General features: G+C 46.2%; 2 pseudogenes; one reads left to right on the top strand and one right to left on the bottom strand.

The window, feature by feature from the left end:
- LOC138078716 (apolipoprotein L2-like) overlaps positions 1-25,353 on the top strand; it is a 113,830-nt pseudogene that overhangs the window by 69,791 nt on the left and 18,686 nt on the right.
- On the bottom strand, positions 218-5,697 carry LOC138077757 (apolipoprotein L3-like; annotated as a pseudogene).

Raw genomic sequence — 25,353 nt, forward strand, 5'->3', positions numbered from 1 at the left:
CCCCCCTCCTCCCTTAATCCAGGCTCCAGGCCCCTTCCTTCTCTCTCCTCATCTATCACCTATGTCCATCCTTTCCCTGCTGTGCTTAACCACAGAAATGCCAAATTCCTAACACCCAGCTTCTTTAATGTGTGGTCTCCCTCTCCTTCCCTCTAACAAGGTACCTCTGCACTTTAGCCCCTCACGTGTCCTGGACTCTGCACTGCTCTGGGGGTGGCTAAATCAGGTCCTCCTGCAGACTCTCATAGATCTGGGTGAGCTCCTCCAGCTTCCTCTCCAACTGCCTTGCCCGCTGCCTCAGCGTTTCAACTGCTACTTTCATGGCATGAACATGCAGGTAATTCGACCCCTTCACCAGGGAGACCACATCCACCAGGAGGAACACCCGTGCCTTGGCCAAACATGCCATTATCTGCTGGATGGTTGAGGCTCAAATCTCCCAAGGCCCATGTAGTTGCTTGCATTGGCTGCAGAGCCAGGGTTGGCACTGCCTGTCTCCATGGCATGGATGTTCATTTCAATGCACTGTTCAGCTTCTGTGACTTTCTCTGTTGTGTCAACAATGTGGGGGTTGCTCTTGAGTACCTCTAGGAGAACCTTCCATTTCTTGACGGCAGTTGACATCATGCGACTGGCTTCGGTTTCTGCTGATGACCTACTCACATGTTCGATGATACTGGTAGACACACTGGTCACAGCAGCTGCTGCTCCCAGCACTATCCCAGTGCCCAAGAGCACCACACTGGCCCCCATTGTCATGGGTGCCAGAGCCAGGCCAACGATGGTCAGAATACTAGACACAGCACCGGTGCTGTGGGCCATCACATTGGAGATGGTACATCCCTTATGGACCTTCTCAAACTTGTCTGCGAGCTCGTGGAACTTGCCTATGAACTCCTCCAGCTGCTGATTCACCCGGGGAAACTTATACAGAAACCTCCTCAGTCCAGCTGCTCTTTGGGGAGTCTTTCTAGGCCCTCCTCACCCAAGGCTCTTTGCAATTCGTTCAGATATTTGTGTAGCTCTTCCGTGTCTTCCCTGTAACGGTGAAGGTCAAGGGATTAGAAAGGCAGTTTGCGTGTCTGTAAAACTGGATCCATAATATCTATTCTGCATAAATACAGATATGTTCCTATAAATCATTAGAAAAGAATTTTATAAATGTAAAGTTTTCTCTTTCAACCTTAAACACGTTTCATACTTTATAGATGTGCCATCTTGAAAAAGCTAAACTTGGAATAGTAAACAAAAGTCACCTTAGGATACTGGCAACTTAAGAGAGGTGTTGGAGAGAATTCCCAGGTGGTCCAGAGGTTACAACTCTGCACTCCCACTGCTGGCCTTGACTCCATCCCTGGTTGGGGAATGAAGATCCCACAGGCCATATGGCTCAGCCAAAGAAAAGATAGATGGTAAAGACGTCTCACAGATGGGTCTATATCATCACTTTGAAAGAGTTTTTGGGGTGGGAACTCCACAGATAAACAAAGACAAGTAGGACTGGAGGAGAAAACCTTCATTCAAGGGCCTCAGTGTGTAGTGAGAAGTCTCCCTGCTCTTTGCCTGTGGCTACTGGGAAGTGGTCCCTAAGCCCCGAAACTCTGGCTGATTGTGTCCTTGCCTGCCTGGGCCTTTGGTCACTGGTCAGTCTGACAAGGGGACAAGTGACCCAAGGTCTCTGGGTCCCATGGTATCAGTTCTGCCATCTGGTAGAGCTGGACACTAGGGCACAAGTCTGACTTCCAGGAGGGGCTGGAGATGACAAGTCAAGGTAATTTGGCTTGTAAGCAAGGTGAGTGTCCCTGATGGGCAGTACTCCGTGCATCTTGTCACACACCGAATCCAGTTCACTAACGTGTCCTGAGGACAATGGAAGTTTCGTATGTGAAACCCGCCCAGACTCTGCCATGTGGCTGGTGGGAACTTTTATCCTTCCCTGTAGTAAACTGTAGCTGGGATCATGAAGCTTTCAATGAGTCCTTTCCACTCTATTGTGAATTCTTGAACCTGAGAGTTGCTTTGGGGAATCCCCTAAATTTTCCACTGAAGTCAAAGTAAGGGCAGTCCTGGGCACTGTGCCCCTACACTTTGCAGACTGGCTGTCTCTATGACTTAGAATTTTTTAAACCCGAAAAGTCAGAGCTTGAAGGCACCTTATAATCATTTGTTCTGCCATCTGCTGTCTTCTAAGCATTGAGCCCTGGACCTTCTCAGCAGAAGGTCACTGGGTCCACCCACTGCCCCAGTTGACAGGGAAGAGGGAGACGTGCTGAGCCCTGGTTTTCCTAGGACTCTCCAGCTCACCTCACTGACTCCTGATCCGTCTCCCAGCACCCTCAACCCATCAGGGGTCACCGAACTAATTCACAATTTACCTGGTGACAGCTCCACCTGCCTGCACCCGAAGACCGTGTGCAACCTGTGGAACCTCTAAAGGTTCAAGGGACTTGAAAAAACACCCGTCTGAACAGCTCAGCCTGAGGAGACCGGCCCTTGCACAGCTGGTGGAGGAAGCGTTTTCCTCTTGGGTGGGGATGTGTCATCCCTGAGCCATACGGTCATCCCACTTTCAGAGGGACTCCACATAGCCTAGAAGAGGGTCCCAGATGGAGTGAGAAGCCAGGTCCCAGGCAGGGTTGGAGGACATGATCACGCAGGGCCCTCTAGTACAGCATGAGGGGAGCCCATCAGGGAGGGAAGAAATGTCCCCTCTCCCACTCAGGGGACCTCTGCTAGGGTCACAGTCCCTTCAGGTCCGTGTCCTCAGGGCCCACTGTCCTCACTCTAGTCCTGGTCCTGCTGCCCAAGCCTGCCTACTCGTCCTCCAACCTGGACCCTCTGCTCCACCCTAACCCCTGGGTCTGACCCTGGTGCAGGCTGCCCTGGTCCTTTGGACGAGATGATTGCACTTGGTTCCCCACCTCTGACCTGCAGTTCACTCTGAGGCCATCACCGTAGTCCATCAAACAGAATTGCTATTCCCACTGGACATGGGACAGATCTGAGATTCAAAGTCTTAAGCCCACAAGCCCAGGAGTTGGGCAGGGCTAGATCCAGGATCCCACCAGCTCCTCCAGTTCCTCTCTAGCCTCTCTGCCTGATGGGCCAGCAGGACCCTGCAGGGTTGGTCCAGCTCCTAACATGGGGAATAGAAAGACTGTAGGCAGGCCCAGGACACAAATGGTGGTGTCAGGATTCTCTAATTTGTCCCAAGGGAAATTCTGCTTGGTTCTCCTCACCAGAAAGAAGACCCTTGACCCCTGTCTCTTCCTTTTTTTTTTTTTTATTTTTATTTTTTTTTTTATTTTTTTAATTAAATTTTAAAATCTTTAATTCTTACATGTGTTCCCAAACATGAAACCCCCTCCCACCTTTGTCTCTTCCTAACAAGTTTTTTAAATGTTACTATTGATTGAATACTTACTCTGTGTCTGTCATTATGGGAAGCACTTTACATGCATGAGCTCAGTGTCCTCACAATAAAAATGAAAAGATGAAGAAACTAAAGCTGAGAGCAGTTCAGTAACTTGTCCAAAGTCACATAACCTGCCACTTCCTTGCAGGTTTCATCTCTTCTCAACCCACAATCATTCACTGTCAGCAATTGACATGGAGGAAACATTCTTGATGGGATCTTGAGAAGGAACATCCCTGACCCCAACTATAGGGTCCTGCCTGGAGGAGGCATTCTGACCAGGAGGAAGCTAGCTTGATGCTGGGTGACCTTCCTGGTGCACCTGTGCAGGTTACCTGGACAAACTGGCCTCAGCCTTAATCCTCTCCAGGAATTCATTCAGCAGGAGTAGCAGTTCGTCTCTGCTCAGTGTGTCCCAGAGACATTCAATGACCTCTTCAAAAAAGAACTCAATATCTAGATGAAAGAAAAGGAAGTAAGATTAGAAGAATTTGTGGTGGGACATAAACATTATTGAGTATAAAGTAGTTAAAATTCATCTTGCTGAGCAGCAGTCACTGGGGTGCTCTTGGTGAGGTCACCTAGGGTTATGGATAGACTGTCCCACCCCCCTCCCCCAAACTGTATTGAAGAGTTAACCCCCTGGTGACCTTTCTGAAGATAGGGCTTGTAAGAAGGTTAGGTGAAATGAGGTCCTAGGTGGGATTCCCAGGTAAATTGAGGCCATAGGTGGGATTCCCAGGGAGTTCTAGTGGTAAAGAACCTGCCCGCCAATGCGGGAGATGTAAGAGAGGCGGGTTTGATCCCTGAGTCAGGAAGATCCCTTGAAGGAGGGCATGGCAAGCCACTCCAATATTGTTTGGAGAATCCTATGGATAGAAGAGGCTGCAAGGCTGCAGTCCATGCAGTTGCAAAGAGTTGGACATGACTGAGCAACTGAACACACACACACAAAGAGAAGAAAGAGCAAGTGTGATTTGTTAGTTACCACTTCCGGAATAGACTGGCAGCACCGTATAAATGAATGCTTTCATGTTTGGGCAGTGAAACAATTGAATACTCACATTAAATGGAATAAAGAATGTAATGACTACAAATAGCCTCAGATAACTACAGGGTAGAATTACTCCTCAATGAGTTATCAAAATTGCTGTGTGATTTCAGAGATCTGGAGGTTATGGAGTTGTAGGTAAGATATTGGTGGCCAGGCTATATATATATGTGTGTGGGCTGGGACTTGATATAAAATGTGTTTCTTGGTAAATCCACACAAAGAGGCATTATCCTTATTTCACAGAAGAGGCAAGTGAAACTCAGACAGGAGAATGGACAGCCCAAGGCCACAGAGCCAAAAGCCCTGAGGTTGAATCCAAGGTCATGTGTCAGACACTTCTTGGACAAGACTTTGAATCCTCCTTGCATTTAAAACCCCTGTGATTTGTTCGTTCTGCTCTATAGTGCACAATGGGGATTCTTTGCAACTCACTTTTGGTGGTGAGCATGCAGTAGCGTGTATAGAAGTAGAAATATAATGTGGTGCACACGAAACTTAGAAAACGTTACAAACTCATGTCACCTAATTTCAAAAAAGACTTTAGGGCCACACGCCATTGAGTAAAACTACCATGTGAGAGGATTCCTGCTTCTGACCACAGACTCTAGGATGGGCAGGGAGGGGATCAACCAGGTGGAGGAGGGGTGGAGCCAGATGTGATCCTCATCACCCCTCCCCTCCAGGTGGGAGGCGGCAAAGGCCAGACGGGGGTTCAGTGCAGGGTCCACTGACCCTTGCAGAGTGGCTGGGCTGCTGGCTGGGAAGAGCCAGATGAAACAGCTTCTGTGGTGATGCCCAGCGTCTGGGAGCGGGAGGAGGCTTGGGCCAAGGGGGAGAGCAGGAGACGCTCCCGTGATGCTGGAGGACCTCCTCTCCAGGCCTGCCTGGCCTTGGGGACGCCCATCTGCGGTCCGTGCTCCGCGTGCGCTCTCCCGGCCTCCGTCCTGAGTCACTTGCTGGGGGTGGGAGAGGCGGGAAGTCAGCGCCTTGGTCATGGCTCCCTGAGGAGAGGGCCGGGAAGGAGGCTGCGGGCAGACCCCAGGGTGAGGGAATCTCCCGGTCTCCCTTGGAAGCTCAACGATGCCTATCCATCCTCTTCATGGCTCTTGATTCCTCTGTAGTTTAACGCAGCCTGGAAATACCACCCTCACTTCTGGGTCACAAGTAGGAACCTCCAGAGAAGAGACAGCTGACTACCTGAGCAGTGTCCGAAGTTTTCTGAGCTCATGGTGGCAGCAGGGGCTCTCAGCGATCTCCCTTCAGCTCCTTGTCTGCGTCAGGCTGAAGGAGGTGTGACCTCATCCTTGGGGAGAAAAGAGACTGTGAGCTCCACTGTGAGGGAGCAGTGGCTGCAGGGAGCAGCAAGGGACAAGTTCTCTGGTGGGTTCCCCCGGGACGGCCACCAGTGCTCCAGGAACCAGCCCAGTGTGGCTCTCTGTCTCCTGGGCTCTGCTGGTTGTTAGTTAAGAAAAGTCATTCACCTCCTACAGCTCCTTCCAAGCCAAGTCAGAGTCCTGCTCTCCTGCTGGGGCACAAGGAGAAGGTATCAGGCAGGAGACAGCCATCTGCGAAGCTATAGGAACAATAACACCACAGACTAGAACAGATAGGAGGTGATACTCTGGAGTGAAGTGAGGTTGGGACACCTGTGTTTTTGAACTGGTAATAACTAATATTAATGATCACATTGATCCAGTGTCCTTGACATGCAGGCTCCTGAAACTCACTCAAACTTAGCTGAAACAAATTGTCACTCTGGTGCCAGAGTCTGGACTAGAACCTGGGTCTTTCTGATCCAAATCACATGTGTGTTATGACTATGCTCTACTCCCTATAATGTACAAAAATATTCATTTGTGGATATATGTTAACTGGTAAATGACTCTTCCTTCCACACTGATGTCTTGCTCCCTATCAAGTCCCTCTTTGATAAAGTTCCTGGTGATACAGCTCCCATAGCCCAGGTCCTCCTTGCTTATGGAAGAGCTTTTTTTCCCACAAGGGCCTGGAGTCCCACCAGCCCTGCCCCCATTCCTGTATCCCTGCTCTGAGTGGCTGAGACCCCTGCAGCTGTTCTGTCCTCCTTGCTTTCCCCTCCTGAATATTGGGCTTGGTGTAGTTTCTAATCCTTTATGTAAATAATAGTGCAAAGAATATTCTGCTTGTATAAAACTTCACCTACATCTGAGACTGTATCCTTAAGCTATATCTAGAAGTAGAATTCAGATCAGATGGCATCAGCACCTAAAAAATGTCCATACCTAGAGCCACCATGCTATGCAAACAAACTGTAGCAATTTATGTTCACACTTATAAAATGTGAGGGTGTCCATTCTTTCAGATAAATCCATTCTCAGTGGTCTTTCTTTAAAAATATCAGATCTTTATAATTAAATAATTTATTTTGGTTCTGAATGTGATAATCTTGCCATGGGAGATGAAGAAGGAGAGCAAGTGTTGATGATGTTGAGCTACTATTTTTAAGAACGCAAAAGAGCATCTGTCAACTACTCCTCCTGAGACTTGACTGAAATGATGGTAAAGGTATATATGGGTATAATACCATCTTCTGATAGAGTGCATGGTTTCCATAGTGTAGTGATTATCACATTCACCTAACACGCAAAAGGTCCCCGGTTCAAAATCGAGTGGAAACAGCTTCACTTGGGCTTCCCTTGTGGCTCAGTTGGTAAAGAATCCACCTGCCATTCAGGAGACATGGGTTCGATCCCTGGGTTGTGAAGATCCCCTGCAGAAGGGAATGGCTACCCACTGCAGTATTCTGGCCTGCAGAATTCCATGGACTGTGTCATCCAAGGGATCACAAAGAGTCGGACATGACTGAGCAACTTCCACTTTCACTGAGAAGAGCAACTGGTGCTTGTGATCCTTGCTCTGCATTGGCATCGGCTCTGAAACTATACCAATGGTCCCTCATATGTTATTCCATTAGCTTCTGAGATGCGTACCACTGTATCCTCATTTACAAATAAGGAAGCTGACACATAGATGTTACCTGACTTATCTAAGAACAGAAGTCTTGCCCTTGGTACACTGGTTCCACCCCACTCACTGGGTCAAGAACCCATAGCCTGCCTCTCCTCCCTCTGTTGCTAATAAAAGCAAGCATGGGAGCAGTAGGAGACCAGAGTCTTTCACGAATATTTGAAGACTCACTGGGTGGAGAAGTGATAGCTGAGTGAAGAGGAGCGCAGTAGAGGGAGAGAAACAGGGAGGGTGTTCACAGGAGAGAAGAACGGTCTGCTGGGCAGAGCCCCGGAGAGGGAGCAAGATGAGAGGGAGGCCGAGAGGAGAGCAGGGACAGGCCCACCACCCCCACACCCCATCCCATATTCACAGCAGCCTTCACCCTTCACCAGACTTTTAGAAATTTACTTGAAATTGAGATGCAGGAAAAAAAAAAAAAAAACAGATTACGTGTTTGTTTAATTATGGAGGAAGGTAAAGGATACCCATGAGAGAGAGAGGCGTGGGATCCAGGAATCAGGAACATCAACCCCGTGGGAAGGGAATCCCAAGATCCCAGCTGGGTGTGCAGAAGACCTAGAGAGAAACCTGTCCAGAATGGGATAAGAAGTCCAGAGTCTGTGGGACGGGGACTTGGTATCACATGAGGCACAGTTGGAAGGAAATGGAGGAAATGCTGAAGATAAACAGTGCAAGGGGTGAAAATGGAGCCAGTTAGAAACATCAGGAAAAACTAAAGTGCAAGAGGAGAAGGGGACGACAGAGGACGAGTTGGATGGATGGCATCAGCAACTGAAAGGACATGAGTTTGAGCAGGCTCTGGGAGTGGTGATGGACAGGGATTCTTGGTGTGCTGCAGTTAGTTCATGGGGTTGGAAAGAGTCAGACATGATTGAGCGACTGAACTGAACTGAGGTGAACTGCTGAGAGCCATGTGTAGCTATATGGTACAATTTAGCTCTTAAAAAATGTATTAAAATGTCACGAAAAATGTAAACTCCTTTGTTGATTAAAAAAGAAAAAAACTAAAGTAAATATATCTATGTCCAAGTCCTTCGGAGACTGTTTTAAAACTGAAGTAATATTAATATATATAATATGATATAGCTCACAGATGTATAATAGAGTGATTCAAAAATATGAGTTTCATTTATAGTCATTATAAAATATCCTTATCTTTGAAAATGAAACAAAGTATTTAAATATGTGAAGTAAATGTGCTTGTTAACTTAAAAATCAAACACACATCTAGAGCTTGGGAGCTGAGCACTGAAGGGAGGAGGAGGGCTACCATCTCAGGTCACAAAGCTGGGCGTCAAGATAGAGGAGGTGCAGTCAAGAGCATAAGGAACGAAGATGCAAATCAAGTGCTTACAAGTACAAAGCTTCCTAACAGAGGATATACAATTAGTGGAATAATGATATAAGGAGAAGTGGAAAGGTATAATAGAAAGTATATAAATAAACGAAATCCTTATTTTTCCTAATAAGAAGTAAATAAATACTATCAAATTTACGTCAAGAAAAAGCTAAATGCAATACCTACTACTTATTAGCTATTGTGGTTGATGACTTCCCACTTTGCACCAGGCACCTTCCCAATTGCTTGGTATGAATTCACTTCCTTTTAGTTCTCACAATGCTCCTCTAAGAAAGGTAACTGAAGTTCAGAGAGGTTAAGTAATTTACTCAAAGCACACAGCTAGTGCTAGAGCTAGACTCCAAGTCCAGGTTCCTGTCTCCCGCGCACACATTCTCACACCATTCCACCTCCCAATGTAGTGATATCATTTAAAGACATTGATGAACTATCTAAAGAAGAAGCTTTTCCTTGGGAAGGAACGAGCAGAACCCTCTGTACAAACAGACCTGTTTTAACCAAATGCACTTAGAACTGGATTGTTTTAACTCTAAGACAACAGAAGTCACTTTACAGCAATCAGTAACCCACAAGAATGGGGCGGTTTCTGGTGCCACCACCTTAAAGAAGATGGAAGTGGCTGAATTAAATGCCAACAAGAAATGTGTGACTCGTGCTGTGACAATGTCAGTGTAGGAACATGCTCGTGTTGATGAAGCCTAGTTCTCTAGAAAAGCAGGCGTGAAAACAGGGTGAAACCAGAATGATGAGAGTGAACTGTGACCTTAAACAGATACTGTCCAGCAGCATCTGGACACCCATGGGCACCCATGGGCTTCCGTCCACTCAAAGGAAGAACCCTTGCAGGGGAGGTGAATTCCAGAGACTGCATTTCTGCTCCCAAAAAGACAAGGATGCTCTAGAAGATGATCAGAGAAGTGGTCATAAGGGGGCACCCACATATAATCATAACAATAAAAGATAATGATTGCTATGAAAGTTTCATTGAGACAGGCTGAGTCTGTGAAAGGCCATGAGTTCATAATAATATTCAAAGGAGAGGACTTTAGAAAAGTGTGGCCTAAAAGAGAGACATAAAGGTTAAAAAGAATGCGAGTGGTTATGCAGGAGACCCAAGACGAAAGTGATATGGGATCGATGCCTGGGCAGGGAGGATCCCCCTGGAGAAAGAAATGGTTGCCCACTCCAGTATTCTTGCCTGGGAAGTCCCATGGACTGAGGATCTGGGAGGGCTCCAGTCCGTGAGGATGCAGAGAGTGGGACACAACTGAGCTGGTGTCTTTCTTTTGTTTCTATGGTGCAAAGAAGAGTAAATGTAATGGGAATTGTTTTGTTGTGAATTGAATTTAATAATAAGAGGAGTCTTGAAGTCTCTGGGTATATTCTTTTCTGTTTATTTACACAAATGTTTATAGAGGATTGAGAAAGAGCGAGCCCCTGACATCTGGAGGCTGGCCTGGTATCACAACAGGGTGCTGCTCTTCACCCGTTGGATGTAAAGGCTCTCACAAACCTCCAGCCTCCCACAGGGTCACCCTGAGAGCAGGAGTGAAGGAGACAGCAAACACCCGTCACTGCGCCCCCACCAACACCATGCCCCTCCCCTGGCTGAAAAGCAGGCCTGCTCCTTCTTTACCAATCACAGCTTCATCCTCGCTCTGCTCGCCCCTCTCCATAGATGAGTTACTGAGAGCCCGCTGGCAGTGCTGCCTCCCAATCCCCGCAGCACCGCATCTAGAGCAGCCCCATTGCCTTAGAGCTTCCCCCGCATCCCCCCCACCTAAGCTCCAAGCCGAGAATCCTTCTTCCTGCACCTTCCTCTGCGATGTTCCCAGCTCTCCCTCAGGATGAGTAACCATCAGCTTGTTTTTAGGGAGTGTGCCTGGTAGCAAAGGCTGGAGGCACCATCACGTGGATGGGAGAGAAGTCACAAAGGCAGGCCCTCCTCCAGGTAGATGGAAGAGGAAAGCTAGCGGCCCTCTGCCCCTTCTCTGCCCCAAAGCTGGAGGACCCCAGGAGCCAGGTCAGCCTATTGAAATCATGAAACATGAGAACAGAGCCTAGTCAGAAACAAGAGGAGGGCTCAGGCAGAAGGGCCAGCTCCTGGGTGATGACAAACAATTGTAAATGCGTTGAACACTGGACTCATCCTTCCGCCCTTCCCTCCCATTCTTGGCCTGGTCCTGACCCTTGTCTGGGGCCTCAGCTGGGTGTGGATGCTGATGGTGCTTCCTCTGCTGGATTCCTCACCAGGGCTTCCTCCTCTGTTAGCCTCTGATTGGTCCCTTTCTGGAAAGGCTGTTGGTGGGAGAGGGGAGGGCCCTGGAGAAGCCTGTCCCTGCCCAGCTGCATGGCCAGGCATGCATCCCCCCCTCCTCGTGGGCAGACAGATTCTCCCAACCATCTCCCTCATGTGCCTGCATTCACCCTCCCTGGGAAGGGAAAGGGGTGTTAGGAAAGTCCCTAGCCCAGGACCGGTCCTAAGATGGCATAGGAATAGGACGGGGAGACCACTTTCTCCCTGACAAATTCATCAAAAGAACACTTGAACACCGAGCAAATTCCACAGAACAACTTCTGAATGCCGGCAGAGGACATCAGGCACCCAGAAAGGCAGACCATTGTCTTCGAAAGGAGGTAGGACAAAATATAAAAAGATAAAATGAGAGACAAAAGAGGTAGGGAAGGAGATGCGTCCTGGCAAGGGAGTCTTAAAAAAAAAGAGAGAGAGAAGTTTCCAAACACCAGGAAACACTCTCTCTGGTGGGTCTGTGGAGCCTTGGAATCTCAGAGGGCAAAATAACTGGGAGGAAAAATAAATAAATAATGAAAAGCCACAGATTAGGTGTCTAACAGTAACTCCCAGCAGAGCAGCAGCCCGGAGGCTCACATCGCCCACTAGCAAGCGGGGGAGGGACAGGGAGGAGTGGGCTGCATTGCTTAGGGCCTGAACGCGCTGAGGGCAATCTGAGGGAACTAGCTTGAGATAGCAGCCCAGACTGTGGGATAGCTATCTGAGAAAAGCCCTAACCTGAGACACCGCCAGGCACACTCACAGAACAAAGGACTAAGCAGAGCTAGCTGGCTGCGGACCGGCCCATCCCCCGCTGGAGACAGGCAGGTGAGGGCAGCCAGAGCCGGAAGGGGGCAATCGCAGCCCCAGAGATGGCTGCTGCTGCTGCTACGGAGAAGGCAATGGCAGCCTACTCCAGTACTCTTGCCTGGATCGCGGCCCCAGAGACGGCATCCTCTACCAAACCGAACGCAGGCTTCATCGCTAACCAAGACTTCTTGGGATTCTGGACGGTCAACATCCACTGGGAGGGTCGCAACCAGAGATCAGCTCCCCAGAAGAGACACACAGCACACCTGAGAATGTGTGCCAGTTGTACACCCAGAAAACCGAGTGGTTGGGATAGGGGAGGGGATAAGTCGCAGCCTTCAACTGGGGGTGACTCTGCACACCAAGCACCTGGTCACCTGAGCTGCTTGGACCTTGGACGGGCACAAAACGCAGGCCCAACCAAGTCTGCGCCTTTGTGGAGTACCCCGGAACCTGAAGCTGAGTGGCTTAGACCTGAGAAGTGCATGCAAACCAGAGCCCGCATCAGACAGTTCCCGGCAGACCTAGAGTCTGAGCAGTGTAGACTGGTCAGAAAGCACACACGCCATGAGCGGGGGCAAACCCAACATGGCTGAATCACTGTGAGCACACACCAGTGATATTTGTTTGCACTGTTCCTCCCTACCCAAAGCACGACTGAACAAGTGAGCCTAAAAAAAGTGACCAACACCACGCCCCTTGAGTACTGGACTGGGTTGCCATTTCCTTCTCCAGGGAATCTTCCCGACCCAGGGATCGAACCCAGGTCTCCCACATTGCATGCAAACGCTTCCCTGTCTGAGCCACCAGGGAAGCCCTAAGACAGCAGAAGTCATTTTATAGCAGTCAGTAACCCACAAGAATGGGATGGTTTCTAGTACCACCACCTTAAAGATGAGGGAAGCAGTTGAATTAAATGCCAACAAGAAATAAGTGTGACTCTTGCTGCGACAACTGTCAGTGTAGGAGGCATATTTGTGTTGATGAAACCAAGTTCTCTAGAAAAGTAGGCATGAAAACAGGGTTAAACCAGAATGATGAGCGTGAACTGTGACCTTAAACAAATATTGTCCAGCAGCATCTTGCCCACCCACATGGGCACCCATGGGCTTCCATCCACTCAAAAGAAGGAAGACCCCTTGCAGGGGAGGTGAATCCCACAGGCTGGCTTCTCTGCTCCTGTAGAGGCAAGGATGCCCTAGAAGAAGTTCAAAGAAGTGGTCAGAAGGGGCACCCACATATAACAGTAAAAATAATAATAATAATAATGAAAGGTAATGTTACCATAAATATATTTCATTGGGCCTTGTTGAATCTGTGAAAGGCCATGAGTTCATAATAATAATCAAAGGAGAGGACTTTGGGTAAAGTGTGGACAAAAAGGGAGACATAAAGTTTAAAAACTGCACTTGTGGTAATACAGGAGATGAAAAATGCAAGAGATGTGGGTTCAGTCCCCAAGTCAGGAAGATCCCCTGGAGAAGGAAATGGCAACCCACTCAAGTATTCTTGCCTAGGAAATCCCATGGAGAGGAGCCTGGTGGGCTACAGTTCATGGGGCTACAAAGAGTTGGACAGGACTGAGCTGGTATCTTTCTTTCTTTTCTTTTCATGGTGTAAAGAAGCATGAGTATAATAGGAAATATTTTGTTATGAAATAAATTTAATAAGAAGAGCAGTCTTGAAGTCTGTGGGGATATTCCCTTCTGTTTATTTACACGGATGTTTATAAAGGATTGAGAAAGAAAGAACCCCTGACATCCCAAAGCTGGCCTGGTATCACAACGGGGTGATGTTCTTTTCCTCTTGGATATAAAGGCTCTCACAGAACTCCAACTTCACACAGGGTCACCCTGAGAGCAGGAGTGAAGGAGACAGCAAACACCCATCAGTGCACCCCCACCAAGAAAACACCCCCTCCCTGGGCTGAAAAGCGGGACTGCTCCTTCTTTACCAATTGCACCTTTATCCTCGCTCTGGTCCCCAATTCCACAGATGGGGTTGCTGAGACTCACACTGGTAGAGCTGACCCCAGTTCTCGGCAGCACCCAGCCTAGAGTTGCTCCATATTGTTAGAGCCTCCCCCAAATCCCCTCCCCTAAGCCCCATCCTAGAATCTTTCTGTCATCTCCTCTCTGTGACACCCAGGGTTGTCCCTCAGGAAGAGTAACCATCAGCTTGTCCACTAGCGAGTGTGCCTGGAGGCAGAGGCTAGAGGCACTGACCTTGTGGATGGGAGAGTATTCACAGAGGTAGGCCTTCCTCCAAGCAGGTGGGAGAAGAGAACTGGCTGCTCCCCTGCCTCCTTCTCTGCCTCAAAGCTGCAGGACCCCAGGAGCCGGGACAGCCAATTGAAATCATGAAACATGAGAAGGAAAATTCAAGCCAGAAAGAAGAGGAGGGCTCCAGCAGAAGGGCCAGCTCCTGGATGATGCCAAAGAATTGCAAATGCATCATGACCCTTGACTTATCCTTCTGTCCTTCCCTCCCATTCTTGTCCTGGTCCTGACCCTTGTCTTGGGCCTCAGCTGGGTGTGGATGTTGGATGGTGCTCCCTTCTGCTGGATTTCTATTGTGAGTGCCTTCCTCTGTTAGCCTCCAGATCACTTCCTGGAAAGGCTGTTTCTGGGAAAAGGGAGTACTGTGGGGAAGCCTGTCCCCACCCAACTGCATGGCCAGACACAGAGACCTTCTCTTCCTGTGCACAGACAGAGATTCTACCAAACATCTCCCTCCACATGGTACAGCTCATACTCTATGGGCAGGGATGGGAGGGGTAAAGGCAGGGTCAAATTCAAAGTCCTTAGCCCATTGCCAGGCCCTCCTGATGCTCCTACTCCTGTCTTCTGCACCCTCCTGACTCCATGGGGCCTGGTCCAGGGGCCTGGAGGACGCCCAGCTGCCCGGACTCTGATTTCCCCCAGCCTCCAGGCTGCCCCTCCCCTGCAAGGCCTTTCCCCACCTGCCTCACCAGGTGAAATGTTACCTGTATTTAGAGTTTCCCCTCCTCCCCCCGGCTCTCTCCCCCAGTTCCTCTTCAGTCTCCCCTGGAATCTTGCACTTTCCTAGTTGCGGGTCTGTTTGTGTGGAGTTTCTGCAGCTCCCAGCACTGGGCAGGGGCCCTGTCTCTTCTCTGCTGCTCCCCCTGCTCCAGGGCCTCCGGGGGTCCCTCCACCCTCCTGGGCACAGCCTGGCTAGAATACGAGGTGTGGGACCCATTACTGGGACATGAAGCAACCAGCTTCGTGAAAACACAGCACCACACCTGCGGTGGAGTACTTAGATTTGTTTTCCTTGTCTGTCTTGATAAAAGTTCTTTCTGATAGACAGTGTCATCACAGTTCTGAGTGTTTCCATCTGTGGGCATCCTGCACTTTCCAGAGATCACCCTCTGACAGTAAACTGCAATATGACACCTACATTGTCTATGCTCTGTCATCTTGGTTTAGGAAAGCGTCTGTAGGAACACAGACACACCTGCCTCCACATCCAGGCTCTGCCCCTGCTTCACCTGTGCCTCGGGCCATGACCTCACCTCCCTGAGCTTTCATTTCCCTTCTTCTGTAATGAAGATCACCCTTTTCTCAGACAGTCATCCTGAGGATGGGGAGATGGGCGGGGTCCTACCCACGCCCTGCTTACCCAGGAGGCTTCCTCTGGCTAAGTGTGAACAAGATCCAGCTGTTCTCAGCTCTGCAGATGCAGCTGCCTTCTGTGTGTCCCTGCAATAAACCACGCACACCTTCTGGTCCCAGATATATTTGGAGAATCAAAAGGGAAGTAAACCCTCACTTGTGAGTGGCTCAAGTTACCAACACTCTACCCATCAGGCCCCGCCCAGACCTATTTCCACCCTCCTGCTGCCCCATAGAGAAACCACCCCAGCCCCGACCTCCCATGTCCTTCTGACGCAGCCCACCCTGCCTCGGCTCCTTGAAGGAGACCTGCCACCAACACACTGAGAGTCCCTTGGCCAACTACTCCCCCACCCCATGGCTGTCTTTCCACCCACTCAGCCATCCCCACCCACCCACTCACCAGCCTGCTTGCTTTATTCACTCTCATGCCACCAGCACATGGCATGTTCCAGAACACACCAGCTCCTCACCGCATCCTGGTCATATTGCTGCTGCCTAGGGTCACATCCACGTGGCTTCTAGTGTTTGTTCATGCAGGTCCTTCTGCCGGGACACCAGCTGCATCGAACCTGGAGAAATCATCCTCACCCTGTAAAGCCAAAGTCTGGCATCACCTCCTCTGAGAAGCCCTCCAGGACCTCCCCTGCAGAGTCCCCTGTCCCTGCTCTGCTCCTTTGGTATCTGGGACAGGGGCCCAAGGCCAGCCCTCAGCCACTCTCTTCATGCCCGCCCCCACTCTTTCGATCAAGTCGCTCAGACTGAGCCCTGCTGACAAGGACGACACCAGTGCCTTCAGGTCCAGCAACTTGCCTGAGGAGGCCCAGCCTTGGTGGTCAAGGTCATTTGGATGGATGCCAAGTTTGTGGGAAGGGCTGAGAACACGCTACTCTTTTCTACCCTGGCTTATTTCTACTTGACCATAGATCTATTTCTTTCCAAATGGAGGACTTTTACAGGAAGGCTAGTGACCTTGCAACTCAGAAAAGTTACAACAGAAAACCAGTGTTATTTCCTGTTTGGTTCCTGATCAAAAAGCCAAAGTGTATGGAAGGCTGAGAGTGTACAGACTGTATGCAGGCTCTGTCCACACCATTCTTGTTTTAATCACATCAGCTCTAGGAAGCATCAGCTCCATTTTTCAGATAAAGAAACAAGGAAAGGTCTCACAGCCTAAGAGTCGTGCAGCTAGACTCCTGGTGGACCTAAGTGGTGCCACCATAAGTCCTGGTGGACTGCTGGTGCCCAAGCAGAAGGGGCAGCAGAGAGCCTGGACCTTCCATGGAGGCCCGCCCGCTCTTCCATCAGGGCTGTTTCATCCTAAATGCCCCGGTCATCATGGTCACCTCCTCTCAGCTTTTGAGGGAGAGACAGAAGAGTGATGGGTGTTACCCCACAAGGACCACTCACCACAGTTTGGTCTTACAATCACTCTGGAAATTAGGCCAGGAATCTGATTTGATTTTGCTGATAAGGCAGCCAAGGGGAGGGGCGAGGTGGGAGCTTTCTTCCTGCAACTCAGTGGAAGAGCCAAGATTCAAATCAAGGTTGTCATTTGCCTACTGTAAAGTCCACTCCTTGTTTAAAGTTGTCTTTTGTTTTTCATCCTTTTTTCTTTCCAGTAAACTCTCTCCTACTGATTCTTCTCTCTTCCACTAGCAAGAGTTTATCTTTTTTACTTCCCTGTCTAGGGAAGTTTTACTTTCCATAAAACCACTGCCAGATGCAGACCTCAGCTAATCCACATGCTGTGTCCAGTTGTCATGAAATTCCTCTGTGAGAAGGCAGAATGGATGCTGGACATTTGTGGACTCAATAACACAAGCTCATGGGAGAGCAACCATGGGAGCTGCAGACTCAAATCAAAGTGAGGATTCAGCAAGACCTCAATCCAGGGACATGAGCTGAGACCACCCATTTGGAGACCCTAAAGAGTCAGTGACTATAAAATTGGGCTCTGCTTGACCCCAGCATCCCAGAAGTCCCTCAGGATGGCTACAGAGACCCGCTTGCCTGTCATTGTCCCCTTTTATAGGATCAGTGGGAGTGGGTAGGAAGCTTCAGGTTGAGCATGTGACTACAGAGGCTTTAGAGTCATCCAAGCAGAGGGGATACCTGAGGTCATCTGTTACCTGAGGTCATGCTGACAGCACAGATGACCTCAGGGGAACTGGTCTCAGCCACTCGCTGCCAGGCTGCCTTTGTCACCATAGCAAGGATGTGGAAGCAAGAAAAATAATATAAGAATAATGTGGTTTATATGTAAAGTGGAATATCATTCACTTTAAAAAGGAAGATTTTTTCTTTTATTTTAAAAGGAAGACTGTGGCTTTGTAGTAGAGCCTGAAGTCAGGCAAGTTGATTCCTCCAGTTCCATTCTTCTTTCTCAAGATTGCTTTGGCTATTTGAGGGTTTTTTGTATTTCCATACAAATCTTGAAATTATTTGTTCTAGTTCTGTGAAAAATACTGCTGGTAGCTTGATAGGGATTGCATTGAATCTGTAGATTGCTTTGGGTAGTATACTCATTTTCACTATATTGATTCTTCCAATCCATGAACATGGTATATTTCTCCATCTATTAGTGTCCCCTTTGATTTCTTTCATCAGTGTTTTATAGTTTTCGATATATAGGTCTTTAGTTTCTTTAGGTAGGTATATTCCTAAGTATTTTATTCTTTTTGTTGCAATGGTGAATGGAATTGTTTCCTTAATTTCTTTTTCTACTTTCTCATTATTAGTGTATAGGAATGCAAGAGATTTCTGAGTGTTGATTTTATATCCTGCAACTTTACTATATTCATTGATTAACTTGCCTGACTTCAGGCTCTACTAGAAAGCCACAGTCATTAAGACAGTATGGTACTGGCACAAAGACAGAAATATAGATCAATGGAATAAAATAGCAAGCCCCGAGATAAATCCACACACCTATGGACACCTTATCTTCGACAAAGAAGGCAAGAATATACAATGGAGTAAAGACAATCTCTTTAACAAGTGGTGCTGGGAAAACTGGTCAACCACTTGTAAAAGAATGAAACTAGATCACTTTCTAACACCACACACAAAAATAAACTCAAAATGGATTAAAGATCTAAACGTAAGACCAAAAACTATAAAACTCCTAGAGGAGAACATAGGCAAAACACTCTCTGACATAAATCATAGCAGGATCCTCTATGATCCACCTCCCAGGATATTGGAAATAAAAACAAAAATAAACAAATGGGATCTAATTAAAATTAAAAGCTTCTGCACAACAAAGGAAACTATAAGTAAGGTGAAAAGTCAGCCTTCTGAATGAGAGAAAACAATAGCAGATGAAGCAACTGACAAACAACTAATCTCAAAAATATACAAGCAACTTCTGCAGCTCAAGTCCAGAAAAATAAACGACCCAATCAAAAAATGGGCCAAAGAACTAAATAGGCATTTCTCCAAAGAAGACATATGGATGGCTAACAAACACATGAAAAGATGCTCAACATCACTCATTATCAGAGAAATGCAAATCAAAACCACAATGAGGTACCATTTCACACCAGTCAGAATGGCTGCAATCCAAAAGTTCACAAGCAATAAATGCTGGAGTGGATGTGGAGAAAAGGGAACCCTCTTACACTGTTGGTGGGAATCCAAAGTAGTACAGCCACTATGGAAAACAGTGTGGAGATTCCTTAAAAAATTGCAAATAGAGCTGCCTTATGACCCAGCAATCCCACTGCTGGGCATACACACCAAGGAAACCAGAATTGAAAGAGACACATGTACCCCAATGTTCATCACAGCACTGTTAATAATAGCCAGGACATGGAAACAACCTAGATGTCCATCAGCAGATGAATGGATAAGAAAGCTGTGGTACATATACACAATGGAGTATTACTCAGCCATGAAAAAGAATACATTTGAATCAGTTCTAATGAGGTGGATGAAACTGGAGCCGATTATACAGAGTGAAGTAAGCCAGAAAGAAAAACAATACAGTATACTGACACATATATATGGAATTTAGAAAGATGGTAATGATGACCCTGTATGCGAGACAGCAAAAGAGACACAGATGTGTAGAGTGGACTTTTGGACTCTGAGGGAGAGGGAGAGGGTGGGATGATTTGGGAGAATGGCATTGTAACATGTATACTATCATGTAAGAAACGAAGTGCCAACCTATGTTCGATACAGGATACAGGATGCTTGGGGCTGGTGCATGGGAATGATCCAGAGAGATGATATGGGGTGGGAGGTGGGAGGGGGATTCAGGATTGGGAGCTTGTATACACCCGTGATGGATTCATGTCAATGTATGGCAAAACCAATACAGTATTGTAAAGTAAAATAAAGTAAAAATAAAATTTAAAAAAAATAAAAGGAAGAAAATTCTGACACATGCTCTAGCCTGGATGTGCCTTGAAGACATTATGCTCAGTGAAATAAACCAGTCACAAATGACTTACTATATTTTCTGTTTTAATTAGGTAGGCAGTGTAGTCAGATTGATACAGACAGAAAGTAGGATGGTTGCCAGGGGTAGTGGGAGGGGGGAGTGGGGCGTTATGGTCTAATGAAGTTTCAGGTTTTTAGGATGAAAGAATATGGAGATGGATGGTGGTGATGGCTGCACAACATTTGAATGTATTTGATACCACTCACCTGTACATTTGAAAATGGTTAAGTCGTAAATTTTACGTGGTATATATTTTGCCACAGGAAATAAACAAGAAAGAAAAAAAATCTCATTACAAGGGACAAATACTATATGTTTCCACTCACATGAGGTCCTGAGAGGAGCAAGTTCACGAAGACCAGGGGTAGAGTGGTACTTGCCAGGGATGGAGGGTAGGGAGGATGAGGTATTAGTATATAATTGGGACAGAGTTTCATTTTTGATGTAAAACATTCTGTGGATGGTGATGCTAGTTGTACAGCTATGTGGGTGTCCTTAATACCACTGAATTGAACACTTAAGAAATGGCTAAAATGGTAAGTCTGATGACTTTTAAAATTAATAAAAAATTGTTAAAAAGCTGAAACTTTGTGGAAAAACATAGCAGCACCTGAACCCTTTCTAGTCTGCAAAACGCTTTCACACACATCATTGTGGAAGCTACCACAACCTTGTGATGAAAATAGTTATTATTCCCGTATCACCCAGGAAAACTAAGGTTCAGATTTGCCCTCCAAATGGGGAAATTGGGCTGGTCTTTCTGCCTCTTGTTGGGTCTATTTTCTGGACTATGTCATTTCCTTAGAGGAAAAGAAATCCTTAAACCCTCCAGTAGTCTAAAAATGTAATTTTCTTCCATAAATGATCCCTATTAGCTTGAGATGAGTCATAAACATCAAATACTGCTTGGTCTATGAAGTGAGTCCAGAGACCCTAGTCCCTAGTGGGCATAGGGAGTCTGGCTGGCCCCACAGGGCCTCACTGTGACTGGTGCCAAGTGCTAACTCACTCCTGCAACACTCCACCTCAGGGAGAAAGCTGCCTGAACTCTTCCGTCACAGGGGCTCTGAGCCCCATTCTGCTGTGTGCATGTCTCCCTGTCTTCTGTGAGTGACGAGAGGATTTGCCATCATGCAGCCCTCCTGGAATTCATCTCCTCTACCTTTTTGCTGTGACTTGGTGTCCTTGCTCATGGAAAGAGTGAGTAGCCTGCAGAGTCACTGATAGGATGAGTGAGAGAAGGCAGGGACTGGGCTTGGCGAACAGTAGGTGCTCAGTCAACAGGAACAACTGTTTTCTGGACTCACCATGTCGGCATCACCTCCTTTCCTCTTTCAAAGCCCCAGCAAGTTGTCTGCTGTTCTCGTCATTCCTGTGCATGGATGAGAAAGCAAACGTAGAGGATTCATTCATTTCCCAAGGTCACAAAGCTGGCCTCACCTCCTTTTCTTTTACCCACTGATCCTTGCCTCCAAAATTCAGCTCTTGAATCAGAGACTTAAAAAAAAAAACAAAAAAAACAGTAAGTATAGACTCATAGACAAAACCACACAGTTGCAAAAATACTACAGAGAGGTCCCGTGTGTCTTGCACCCGCTTTTCCTATAGCAGTGATAACTTATGTAGCTACAGTCACTATCAGAATACAACTAACTAGACTACAGACCTCCTTGAATTTCACCAATTGCTGCATGCTCTTGTTGTTATGTTTTGGTGCATCTTATCATATGTGCAGATTCCCCATTTAACCAACATGACAACTGACATACAGAGTGTTCTGTCACTAGAAACTCTCTGTGCTGGGCCTTTCAGGTCACCCTTCCTGGGTCTTCCCTAACTCTTGGCAAAACCACTGGTCTGTTCTCCATCCCTAGAATTTTGGCATTTTAAGAATATTTTATAAGTGGACTTAGGCAGTGTGTAACACTTTAAGACTGACCTTTTAAAACATTCACTCAACAAAACTGTCCTTGTGACCCACCCAACTGGCTGCGAGTATCAGTAGTTCATTGCTTTTTGTGGATAGGTGATCCTAGACCCATAAGAAAGGATCTTGGAGGCCTCTCCCAACTCATCCACTCTGCCGGGATCCCCTCCAGAGCCCCTGAATGTGCTTCACCTTCAGGAACCAGCTGCTCCAAGCATGACCCCTGTCACTTGTCACTTTGCTTTCTGCAGGAAGAGATTTGGTCATGGCTTCCTCCTCTCTACCCTGTCCTCTCTCCATCTGACCCTCCTGAAAGGTTGTTGCTGAGCCATGAAAGACACTGGGATTCTTGGCCTCCAGAGGAGAGGAATTCAAGCTGAGGCCAGTGGCAAGGCTTGATCACTCAGAGCTTTTGAGTAATAAAGATTAATTAAAGTATAAAAGAGATAGAGAAAGCTTCCAACATAGACATCAGAAGGGGGCAGAAGTAGTACCCTCCTGCTAGTCTTTAGTAGAAAGTTATATACCTACTAGTAGGCTGCTTATTAGAGAAAGGAAATATCTCAAAACTCAGAGACTGGCACCAGACTCCTCACCTACAACATGCATTTTGAGATAACATTGGTACAAGGTGAGTTTTCCTGGACCATAAAACAATTAACATGAATCTTGAAGAAAGGCAGTTTTCCAAGCAAAGACATAGTCTCATTAACATAGCTTAAGAGAACATTTTCATGAGTAAAACATACTGGTTTGTAATGTCATTTCTGAGTCTTAGGCAAACCAGAACTGGAGCCGATTTGAAGAAAGACAGAATCTAGGGTAAATACATAGTTCGTTAACATAGTTTAAGAAAAACATTTCCATGAGAAAAATGCACTGGTTAGTTCAAGGTTAGAGAAAAGTTAAGTTCAGGTGGAACCAGGCATCGTCATGGCAATACAGAATTTTAAAAGAAACCTCCTTTTTTTTTTAATTTAATTTTATTTTTTTAATTTTTTTTTAATTTTAAAATCTTTAATTCTTACATGTGTTCCCAAACATGAACCCCCCTCCCACCTCCTTCCCCATAACATCTCAGTGGGTCATCCGCATGCACCAACCCCAAGCATGCTGTATCCTGCGTCAGACATGGACTGGCGATTCAATTCTTACATGATAGTATACATGATAGAATGCCATTCTCCAAAATCATCCCACCCTCTCCCTCTCCCTCTGAGTCCAAAAGTCCATTATACACAGCTGTGTCTTTTTTCCTGTCTTGCATACAGGGTCGTCATTGCCATCTTTCTAAATTCCATATATATGTGTTAGTATACTGTATTGGTGTTTTTCTTTCTGGCTTACTTCACTCTGTATAATCGGCTCCAGTTTCATCCATCTCATCAGAACTGATTCAAATGAATTCTTTTTAACAGCTGAGTAATACTCCATTGTGTATATGTACCACAGCATTCTTATCCATTCATCTGCTGATGGACATCTAGGTTGTTTCCATGTCCTGGCTATTATAAACAGTGCTGCGATGAACATTGGGGTACATGTGTCTCTTTCAATTCTGGTTTCCTCGGTGTGTATGCCCAGCAGCGGGATTGCTGGGTCATACGGTAGTTCTATTTGCAATTTTTTAAGGAATCTCCACACTGTTCTCCATAGTGGCTGTACTAGTTTGCATTCCCACCAACAGTGTAAGAGGGTTCCCTTTTCTCCACACCCTCTCCAGCATTTATTGCTTGCAGATTTTTGGATCGCTGCCATTCTGACTGGTGTGAAATGGTACCTCATTGTGGTTTTGATTTGCATTTCTCTGATAATGAGTGATGTTGAGCATCTTTTCATGTGTTTGTTAGCCATCTGTATGTCTTCTTTGGAGAAATGTCTATTTAGTTCTTTGGCCCATTTTTTGATTGGGTTGTTTATTTTTCTGGAATTGAGCTGCATAAGTTGCTTGTATATTTTTGAGATTAGTTGTTTGTCAGTTGCTCATTTGCTATTATTTTCTCCCATTCAGAAGGCTGTCTTTTCACCTTGCTTATAGTTTCCTTTGTTGTGCAGAAGCTTTTAATTTTAATTAGATCCCATTTGTTTATTTTTGCTTTTATTTCCAGAATTCTGGGAGGTGGATCATAGAGGATCCTGCTGTGATTTATGTCGGAGAGTGTTTTGCCTATGTTCTCCTCTAGGAGTTTTATAGTTTCTGGTCTTACATTTAGATCTTTAATCCATTTTGAGTTTATTTTTGTGTGTGGTGTTAGAAAGTGATCTAGTTTCATTCTTTTACAAGTGGTTGACCAGTTTTCCCAGCACCACTTGTTAAAGAGATTGTCTTTACTCCATTGTATATTCTTGCCTCCTTTGTCAAAGATAAGGTGTCCATAGGTGTGTGGATTTATCTCTGGGCTTTCTATTTTGTTCCATTGATCTGTATGTCTGTCTTTGTGCCAGTACCATACTGTTTTGATGACTGTGGCTTTGTAGTAGAGCCTGAAGTCAGGCAAGTTGATTCCTCCAGTTCCATTCTTCTTTCTCAAGATTGCTTTGGCAATTCGAGGTTTTTTGTATTTCCATACAAATCTTGAAATTATTTGTTCTAGTTCTGTGAAAAATATGGCTGGTAGCTTGATAGGGATGGCATTGGATTTGTAAATTGCTTTGGGTAGTATACTCATTTTCACTATATTGATTCTTCCGATCCATGAACATGGTATATTTCTCCATCTATTAGTGTCCTCTTTGATTTCTTTCACCAGTGTTTTATAGTTTTCTATGTATAGGTCTTTAGTTTCTTTGGGTAGATATACTCCTAAGTGTTTTATTCTTTTCGTTGCAATGGTGAATGGAATTGTTTCCTTAATTTCTTTTTCTACTTTCTCATTATTAGTGTATAGGAATGCAAGGGATTTCTGTGTATTGATTTTATGTCCTGCAACTTTACTATATTCATTGATGAGCTCTAGTAATTTTCTGGTGGAGTCTTTAGGGTTTTCCATGTAGAGGATCATGTCATCTGCAAACAGTGAGAGTTTTACTTCTTCTTTTCCAATTTGGATTCCTTTTATTTCTTTTTCTGCTCTGATTGCTGTGGCCAAAACTTCCAGAACTATGTTGAATAGTAACGGTGAAAGTGGACACCCTTGTCTTGTTCCTGACTTTAGGGGAAATGCTTTCAATTTTTCACCATTGAGGATAATGTTTGCTGTGGGTTTGTCATATATAGCTTTTATTATGTTGAGGTATGTTCCTTCTATTCCTGCTTTCTGGAGAGTTTTTATCATAAATGGATGTTGAATTTTGTCAAAGGCCTTCTCTGCATCTATTGAGATAATCATATGGTTTTTATTTTTCAATTTGTTAATGTGGTGAATTACATTGATTGATTTGCGCATATTGAAGAATCCTT

This window comes from Capricornis sumatraensis, chromosome 4 (genome assembly GCF_032405125.1).
Source record: "Capricornis sumatraensis isolate serow.1 chromosome 4, serow.2, whole genome shotgun sequence".
In the NCBI taxonomy this organism is placed as follows: Eukaryota; Metazoa; Chordata; class Mammalia; order Artiodactyla; family Bovidae; genus Capricornis; species Capricornis sumatraensis.